The sequence below is a fragment of the Lepisma saccharinum genome, chromosome 27, assembly GCF_977018435.1.
Source record: "Lepisma saccharinum chromosome 27, izLepSacc3.1, whole genome shotgun sequence".
Taxonomy (NCBI): Eukaryota; Metazoa; Arthropoda; class Insecta; order Zygentoma; family Lepismatidae; genus Lepisma; species Lepisma saccharinum.
The window spans coordinates 38,479,992-38,489,911 of NC_139255.1; the positions used below are offsets into that span (position 1 = coordinate 38,479,992).

The following is a 9,920-nucleotide window of genomic DNA, read 5'->3' on the forward strand; positions in this document are numbered from 1 at the left end:
GCTGTCTTTATTATTAGTAGTAGGGCTCGGAAGTTGAGGAAAAATCCTTTTTTTTCCCCTAGTGTCCGAAGACGAGGCCCAACATAATATATGTTCCTTTTGGGTCATTGCAGGCCAGAAAAAGGTGGGTTTTATTTGTCCTTCTTTGCCTTTTTCGGCGTTTTTTTGGCTTATTCGTCCTTTTTTATCTTTTTTTAAAGTCTTAACAGCTTTTTTTGCAACTTCACCTTCTTTCGACTACTTTTTTACTGCCCATTCTCAATTCGAATCATCAGTTCATCACCTCTTAAACATCCTTTCTGTAGTAAGGATATATATATATTTGAACCATCCCTGAAACGAGAGAAAAACATTTTTGGACGACTGAAGAAGGTACGGTACAAGGTCCTTTAACCGTAAACTTTCTCTTGTTTTGAAGCTTTCAGCACGGTGTATACGACCAGACAGAACGCACCTGCAAAGACCTCAAGTCAGATAAGGAGGTGCCGCGCATATTCATTAAATATGTAATTAAAACTGAAGTTATTAATTAATTTGGATCAAATTTATACGTCCTTTTTTCCGTTTTTAGGTCCTTTTTTGACATTTTTAGGCCTTTTTATAGGTCTTTTTTTTGGCAATTTATAGGTCTTCAACTTCCAAGCCCTAATAATTATTAATCTACTAAATTATATATAAAACGTTGCCCCCTCCCTACAAAGACGTATGACATCCATGAATATATCTGTAATAAAATAGCAATCCGGGATCTCGTTGATTGTACAGTCACGGACACTCGGTTGTAACGACTGCACTGAGAGTCAATGAGACTTTCACAACTCAGAAGTGTCCGTGACTGTATATTCCCCAGACATTTTCTTAAAAAGTATATTTTCCCCTCATCTCGCCGATCAAACGTTTTGTTATCGTTCGTGTAGGTTCTACCACCCCTTGGAAATTACATGACTATACTACAAACAACCACAAGGATATTCTATTTGTCTTCTTTGGCCACTGACTCCACTCGTCGGATGTTGATACCCACCCACTATCGCAAGATTATGGACTTATCTCTGTATTTGAAAACGAACTGACTATCCTACTGGTGGCACCTAGTCTGAAACCTCGATCGACAATACATTTCTTTTTACAAGTACATGTCCTATTAGCAACACTGCATTGAAAGCTTAATTTATTAGCAGGGAGAAATAGTGGTAATTTCAAGCTCAAAGCATTGCCTCTGGCAACACGTTTCTAGCTCGAAATGACAACCATTAATCTTATCCCTTGGGTGTGATACGAAATTTCCGCTTCACGAACTCGTACTTGATTGGCCGTCATTAGGTTTCGATATGATGGCGTTGTTTCGTTGCTAACTTGCAACTTGCAAGCTATGATGAGTTAAAAATATATAGTAGATTCAATTCACAAATAAGTTGAATTTAAGTCACGAAGAAATGAATTGTTGGAATGAACACGCTCACCTAGTACACCTGAGTACACTAATATTAAATTATTACAAACTATGAACTCGGCTACTTACCGCTACCTCAGAAATGTTCAATTCAACTTGAACGTATTACTAGCAGCGTTTGGAAAGTTAAGATTTAAAAGTAAGAGACAGAGTTACAGTTTTACACTAACTTCACCCAAAAAGTAGTTCACTTAGAGTTAAGAGTCAGTTACTGAGACTGAGATAGGAGATCGCAGAAAAAAGATACAAGAAAGAAAAAGAGTTACAAATAAAACGGAAAGAGAAAGAACAAGTAGGTAACTTTTCCATTATCTCAGCTAAGGTCTAAATCACCATCCCTGACAAGGTAACTTAATATACTATAAGGTAGCGCCATCCGAAAATTGCCGATCATGCACGAACGCGTGACGTCATGTGGGAGGATCGGTTATGTTCGGTGCCCCTTAGGTTATGTTCGTTCGGGGCTTGGCAGAAGCAAACGGCCGCTATCATTTCTATGCGAGTTTCAGAGAGGGAAAGTGTTTCATTACTTTGAGGGGTAAATATTAATTATCATACTTCGGGATGGTATTGAGGTATTCCTTTAATGATTAGTAACATAATTAAAACATGCTACTTTTAAAAGAGGGGAAAATTGCACATGCAAAAGTATTGTAAAAATTCATTTTTCTGAAACATGATCGATATATTACAAAGAAGGTTGTCCGTGTTCTAATTAGAATTTCAGATTTCATCATTTCATAAATCGTATTATGATTTTAATAAGAAACGTTGCATGCTAAAGAAGAATTGCATAGTGAAAGAGTTACAAAGAAAGAATTGATTGACAGATTTGGTTTATTTTTGCTTTTCTGTATTTTTTAAATATGAAAGGAAAACCCATAAGAGGTAGTCCCCCCCCTTCGATCTCTTTCTTTGTTTCCACAAACCGGCCTCCTTGGCGTAGTGGTTAGCACATCGCACTTCAAGGCCAGAGGTTTGGGTTCGAATCCTGGCTTGGGCATGGATGTTTGTGAGTGTTCATTCATCATTTCATCACTCATCCCTATCTTCGCAAATTAGCCAAAAGTGGCACAAGAAGCGAAGTAAAATGAAGCAAATCAATCAATCAATATTTGTTTTCACATATACTATCACATTTACTAAATTCTCAATTTTCCCATTAAGGACAAATCAATATCTTGCCCGATTGGATTCGAATCCGGGACCCCTGGCGTCGAAGCGCGATGTGCTAAGCACTACGCCAAGGAGATCGACAGAGGCCTCCGAGGTACTACGGGCTCACAGAAAATCACAGGAGTACTATCGGATTATAAATTATGGATATTAGAGTTTGGATAATAAATAAATAAATTATATAATATATAATCTATAAATAAAAAAAACACCCGTTCTTTATTTATAGAATCTCAAAGAGAGCGATAGTTTGCCAAACTAAAAGATAATCCTATCTTGTTCTCACGATAATAAAAATAGAAGGCATAATAAAAAATAAATTGGTAACTATAGATTGACACAGAATTGAATAAGCTGAATTTTGATGTAACTCGTTTTTATGTGGTTCTACTGATTAACTTTTAGTTGGAGTCCAAACTTGAATAACCGTAATTTCTAATCCGATAGTAGTCCGGTATAATCTATTTACAACATTTAACACAACGCAGTACAAATGCCTAATATTTAGTTTTCTGACGAAATAGTTCCTTCTTATTCATTCAGAACGTTGCAATCATTTCCAGGAACATTTCAAATTTTACATAACATCAGAAAGTATTAAAATTATACTGATATACTTAAAATCCAATCTTTACCATTCACCATAATGTAACTTTATTTTTGAAGTTATCAAGTGAAAGAAGCAATATACAATCTAGATAAATTTTTACTCTGCATTTGATACTTACTCTAAATTCGAAAGAATTCCCAACCTTCTTCATATATTTATTTAGTGTATAATAATTTACGAGTGGCCGCGGTGGCTCAGTCGGTAACGCGTCTGACTACCATGCTCAAGGTCCCGGGTTCGATCCCCGGCCGGTTCAAATCCGGGAATTTTTCTAACGGTGGAAGCGGCCCCGGCGCCTACCCAGCGTCGAATAACATGGGTACCTGGGGAAAACCCTGGGGGGTAAAGGCGGTCAGGGGCGTGATGCTGATCACATCACCCCCACTCACAACCGGATCAAGAAAGTGTGGGGCGTTACCCCCACACCCCCTATACGCCTTCATGGCGTGGTGCTATGCACAGGGGAACACTTTACCTTTTTTTTTTTTTTTATAATAATTTACGTACGGATCAAAGTTCCACATGCAAAATGTTTTTGAAAAGTTTTATGTGGAGGAAGAATGATGAAATAGTTTGTAAGATAGTAGTTTCAGACTTTGAAAACGCAATTCCAGTTTGTAATTTGCAGATATTTTTAATTTCTCTGGTTCAAATTTGGCTGCAAGTTATCGTTGTCATAGTCCTAAAAAGTATTTTTTCGTATTAAGAACTTTACATACAAACGCGTGCAGAAGATGAGTCAAAGTGTACAAGTACTAATTTAACTAACTTAACCTACTCGAAATACTTGATGAGTACTAGGAACATCAAACTTAAATGTCTTAACCTACTCATTCAAGCCTATAGAAATAGATTTTTGATCACACGGTAAATGAAACGCTTTGAGAATATCGATGAAAATATCTTAGTTTAATTAAACAATAAAGGAGAAAAGTTACATGAACTCACAATGATTGACCGTGCAAGTGTACGAATTATTATTCGTTAAGGGACTTTGTCCGCAGATTGTCCATTTCCATTCCCATGTGTGTCTGAGTTGTATAACCCGAAAATATACTCCAAGGCTGATATGCGACACACATTTGTACATTAACGAAGTAACTTGCATTACACTAATCTTAGATCTTGCTCTTTTTGACAGAAATGTACTACAAAGAAATAATGTAACATCCATTGGTTTATATTGAGTGCAAGGGTACAAAATTATTCACAATATATTTGTGAAATACCAAAATTGAACAAAGTTGCAAACATTTTAATGATGGGTGTAATATTCACTTATGCAATATTTACCATCGTGCATACAACTCTATGTAACTCGAATTGAAGATGTACTAAGTGAATTTCATTTCGAATAGCGTGAAAGTTAGTACACGATCTTCGAAATGCCCATTTCCGACAACGTTTTTCACAATAATGTGAACATACAAATCACAATCAACATCGGTCTGTGTTAAATGAAATTGTTAATAATTATAAATCCGACTTACATAAAATGTACTTAACAAATCAGTTAGGCTCACTACGTACTTCGCACTAGTTGAACACATTTTCAAGATATTGATGACTTCTCTTGTAGTACTGTCGGTTAGGTTACGTTCTAGATTTTGAACTTTTTTATTTGGTTAAAGCGGTTGAAAGAGGTTGTTTGTAATCTTTAATTTTTTGCTTCATTATGCACATGTGTATTTCTCCTTTGTAATAGATCGAATATGTTTTCCAACAACGAAACATTGCTTGCAGTTTGTGTATATACCAACGTCTATATATTTTTCACTTTTTTGGCAGCATAGTCTTTAGCCTGTTTAGGGCACGTTTCCTTATTGCGTGTCTTTCGTAGCGTACAGCTCTGCAAACCTTATCAGCACGTCCTACAAGCGAATGATATTGTGAAGATAAGTGTTTAGGAGAACTACACCATTTCCTCGATTATTTGCTACTAAAGTAATTAGGTGTAATTTTAGCGATGGCACTGCAGTTGGCTTCAGCACGTTCTTTGGTGGAAAATACAGAAATTCTGCTTTTAGATCTCGCACATAGTCTTCTTCACAATAATTGGCACTGCACACTTGCATTTTTTACATTTCGTCTACAAGCATGAATCCACTATTTACTTACGCAATTATCGACTGGAAATTATGATATTTTATGTCAGTTCCTTTAGTTTTCTGGTTATAGTTTTCATAGCTTGCTACAGCACAATTAGACATGATTGCAGTCTAGAAGTACAAAAATACAATAAAAATAAATCGAACGCTACAAAATCAACAACCTGCTTGTTCCGATTTTTGCGACGTGTTAGTAGCTAAATGTACCCCGCACAAAACTTACTGCACATAGCAATGAGCACCGTCAAACCCGATCCTCCCAGATGACGTAATGCATACGTACTTCACATAGCAACGAGCACCCCCTGCATCCCTGAGACCTTCTGTAAACAAACGGTCTCATCGATTTGATTGTATCACTCCGCGTCAGCTGATCCATGACCGCAATCATCTGCTGTTACACTCATAGTTCGCCGCACCTATTCATTTTATATAAGAGCCTCTGAATGTGAGAACCCGTTCTCAAAACATCAGACGAATATGCAGCCGCATACATTGTTACTCTCCCGGTCATTCTCTCTTTCATAACCCTTAAAACTGCAGACACTGACACACCACTGCACTGGGATACCAACTTAACCACTTCATTTACTGGTTTCTCAGGATACTACTGACAGAACGTTACATAAATATTGAGTAGAATCTGTTTCTCACCCCTTTTCAAAGGCTGTCCTTGCTGGTGTTTTGAAAACAAGCTCGGAGTAAACGGAGACTTTCCCTCACGCATAGAACTCGGCATGTTATTTTTCTAAGGATAAGTCAGGCAATATTACTAAATTGCACTACTTCCTTGCTGTTCACATGATTATTTTTAGAAAATAACCAATGTTATAAAATATCATTATGTACACAAATCTCTAAGCTCATTGAAAGTTATATTACTACAAAATGTTCACACTTATCTTGCCTTGCCATGTCACCAAGTTATTTTACGAAGTGCATTATATTTGGCGGAACAAAAATCGTTATTAGGATGCTTGTCAAAGTTTCCAACCGCAATAAATTTACGAACTTTTTGTCTTGTTTTGATCATCATCAATATATTTATTGGACTTACAGCAATGCATATGGCTGTTTATGCCCATTATATATTTTATTTACATAAGATACAATTTACATAAAATGTACAAACAAATTTCAAATACACTTCTATCTATATCAAACCTTTGAAATATACATTACCATGTTATATCATTTTGTCTAAAAAATGCAAGTAAAATATATTCAAAGAAAGAAGCCAAATTTATGGGAAATGATTACTGGTGCAAAGAGTTAACCATAAAGGTGAAGCAATAAGTAAAAAAAGAAAGAGCATTGGGTTTAAGGTGAGACGTCATTTGCGGCAGCGTATCCCATACTACAAATTGGCCATTGTTTTACCTTACGTAATGAATCCTGTAACAACGCTGGATTTTCGTGTGTATTATTTTACTTCTATGAGTTTGCAATGCTTTCTGCATGCAGGTGGTTTTGTTTACAGAAGGTGTCAGGGTTTGTAATTTGAACTATAGTGAGGTTGATCATACCTTCCCATGCTGCTTCCTCGTTTACGTTTTGTCGAGAAATAAAAATACTGTAATATGATAATTGGGGGTGATTTTTAGGGCAGTTTGCATTTACTACTGTGGTTTTTCCATCGTTCTTTACTCTTTCAATTGAAAATTTTGATTTTCTCAAAATTTCGAAGGGGCCGCAGCGCCATCAGTAACCCCCAGCGTACCCCAGTGTTCGTACAGATCGTAATGAGACAAGACGGCCTTGTAAAAATCGAGACGAGAACGAGATAGTGTTTCAGATGCTTGGCCTCGTTCGAGACTTTGGTACAATGTCTGAAAATTTACTTAAGACAAATTTTATTTACTGTGAGAGTTCTTCAGACTTGTTGGTATAGTCACATATTTTATTCATAGTAATTTACAAAACCAGTACATTGGCGGCAGTCAGGGCTCCCCGATGGAGTAGTGGTAACTTCGTAGCCCTGTATTCAAGGGGTCACTGGTTCGATACCCGGTGGAGACAAATAGTAGGTCGGATCTCACTTTAAGCTATAGGTGCAGTCCCGATTACCCAATCTGTGCATAACGTGGACTCACAACCAGCGGCGTATACTCTGGGTCATCTAGGTAATCGCAGATGACCCGGCTGTATTTTTTTAAAAAAAAATATGTATATATACATTTCTTCGCAATATTCTTCCAAACCAATTTCGATGCATACATTTCTTTGCTTCCAGCGCGCAAATGCTTCTAACCGTTTGCCGCTGAATGTGCGGGAACCTTTCTCCAGCCGGTGGAATGACTTCAGGCAATCTCACCCTGACGTCATTCCACCCGCTTCCCTTACAACCCTTGGCGTGGAAGGAGGAGAGAGAAAAGGGGGAGAGGAAACACTGCTTCTCAGGCGCGGTGATTCCGTGGCCAGGGTAAGCTCCTTCTTATGAGAGTCCACCGGTCGCACTCTCAACCTTCAGAGCCTTTAACCGTTCCCTCCGCTGAACTAGGGAAAACATACCCGGTAGAGTGCGAAGAACAGGAAAATTGAATAACATGGGCAAACCAATTCTACGCTAATTTTCACTTTACATTTGCTTCTGTCTTGCTGATTTCTGTTACTTGAACATAAATTTATCAAAAGGAAAAAGCTAAAATATTGAAGATGAAGCAAACTAAATTAAAATTCAAAGCTTAAGCAATTAAAGCACCTACTGTACATGCTGACTCCCCCCTCCTTGTATTACAAAAATAGTGATTGTTTCTCCTCTCTAATCTTCAAAAGCAGCGAGAATACTTCTTTCACGGAACTGAATATTTTTTAAAGGGAAAGATATCAAAAATAAATGATATATATAATACTATTAGTTCATTTAAGTTGCTATATTCCGACTCTATAGATTAATAGTGATGAAGATGAACGAATTAAACATAAAACGAAAAAACACATCAGGCACATAGCCAGGTGGAGGACTCGGGGGGCTGAAACCCCCCTCCCTGAAATCCTACAAATATCTAATTTAAAAAGTGTATAGTGGTAATTAATTTTACTTCATTAGCACGATTAAACACCTTGCATAATACGTTGTAATAATCTGAGATTCATCTTCAGGACTTCTAACCCCACTGTTTCAACTTTATGTGTCGGCTGCTAATAAGGGATGATCCCCATCCCGAAATAAAATTCTGGCTCTGGCCTGCAATAATTCGAACTTTTAAAACCTGTCATTTCGAGCTCGGAAAGGGATTTTTTTTTATCATTCATGGGGAATTTCATTCTGAGCCAGGAACACAACAACAGAAGTTTGGCGCATGAAACTGAATGCGTGTAGTCGTTGGCTTCATGCTGTGCTTCATGTTTATTATTTATTTATGTGTTAGTGTTTGTCGTGATAGTGCTGTGTTAAAGGGTAATGGATGTGATACGAGATTTGCTGGTGAAACCTTTTGGAACAAGATCTTTTCAGGAGAAGTTGCAAATTGTTAATAAAGGTAGGCCAGTGCCATCGCTTGAACTTATTTCTACACACGAAGACAAAAATCGGGAATATGTGAGGCATTTTCGCAAGCAAATTATGACAAATCACCATGGTTGACAGGAAGTATAAGTGTTAATAAGCTTTGCTTTTTTGTTGGTCGTGCTTACTTTTCGGGACTGAAAAGAATGTATGGATGCGTGGCGGATACTGTAATCTAAACTATCTTTGCAACGCTTGTGACAAACATGAAAAATCCGAAAGTCACATAACTTCCTTTGTTAAGCTGCAATCTTTCGCACAGACACGTATTGACGTGCAACTGGACAAACAGCGTGCTTTGGATGTGGTACGGCACAAGTAATCGGGTCCTGGATTAAGTTGAAATTTTCACATAAATTAATATTGCGGGTTTTTATTTCACTAGTGCACGTCTTTCATTTTATATTTCACAGGTTGTTTTTTATAGCTTTATAATACTGTCTTGTTTTATTATTTGAAATTCTACACGTATATTAAACTGCAATAACGAGAATTAATTGATTGTGGTCGTAGCAATAAGACAAACATTCCGACACAATATTCCTAAATCCAATATGGATCCTGACATAAATTGCACGGAAACTTTTGGAGTTTGAGGATCAATGGTCGGAGATTACCCACTCGTTAGAACCAGCATACGCCACTGCTCACAACGAATCTCAAATCTCATTAGCAGGGCTCGGAGTTGAAGACCTATAAATTGCCAAAAAAATACCTAAAAACGGAAAAAGGACATAAATGTGATCCAAATTAATTAATAACTTCAGTTTTAATTACATATTTAATGAATAAAAAATTACAACATTCTGGTGGTATGGAAAGCACAGTGTGAAAAAACTATATGAATGAAATGCATCTTCTTTCAGACGTTATATATTTTTTTAGATTAAGATAATTTGAAAAATCATATTTGGCCTAACCACACTAGGGTTACAGAAATAGGTCTTGGAAAACCTTACCTCAGTTGGCATTGCAGTATATCACAATAGTCATCTCCAGCGCTACCTTCCAGACAAGTTACGGTTAAAGGACCTTGTGCAGTGGGATCAATGAGTATTACCGTGC

At 37.1% G+C, this 9,920-nt stretch overlaps 1 protein-coding gene across 1 annotated transcript in view; it reads right to left on the reverse strand.

Moving 5' to 3' along the window:
* The window catches only part of LOC145980437 (vacuolar protein sorting-associated protein 52 homolog), a 69,835-nt gene extending 59,995 nt beyond the window's left edge, over positions 1-9,840 (reverse strand). Inside the window, exon 1 of the mRNA XM_083113530.1 lies at positions 9,815-9,840. The gene's annotated coding sequence lies outside the window, so the exon portion shown is untranslated. The remainder of the gene's footprint in view (positions 1-9,814) is intronic.
* Positions 9,841-9,920: the final 80 nt, after the last annotated feature.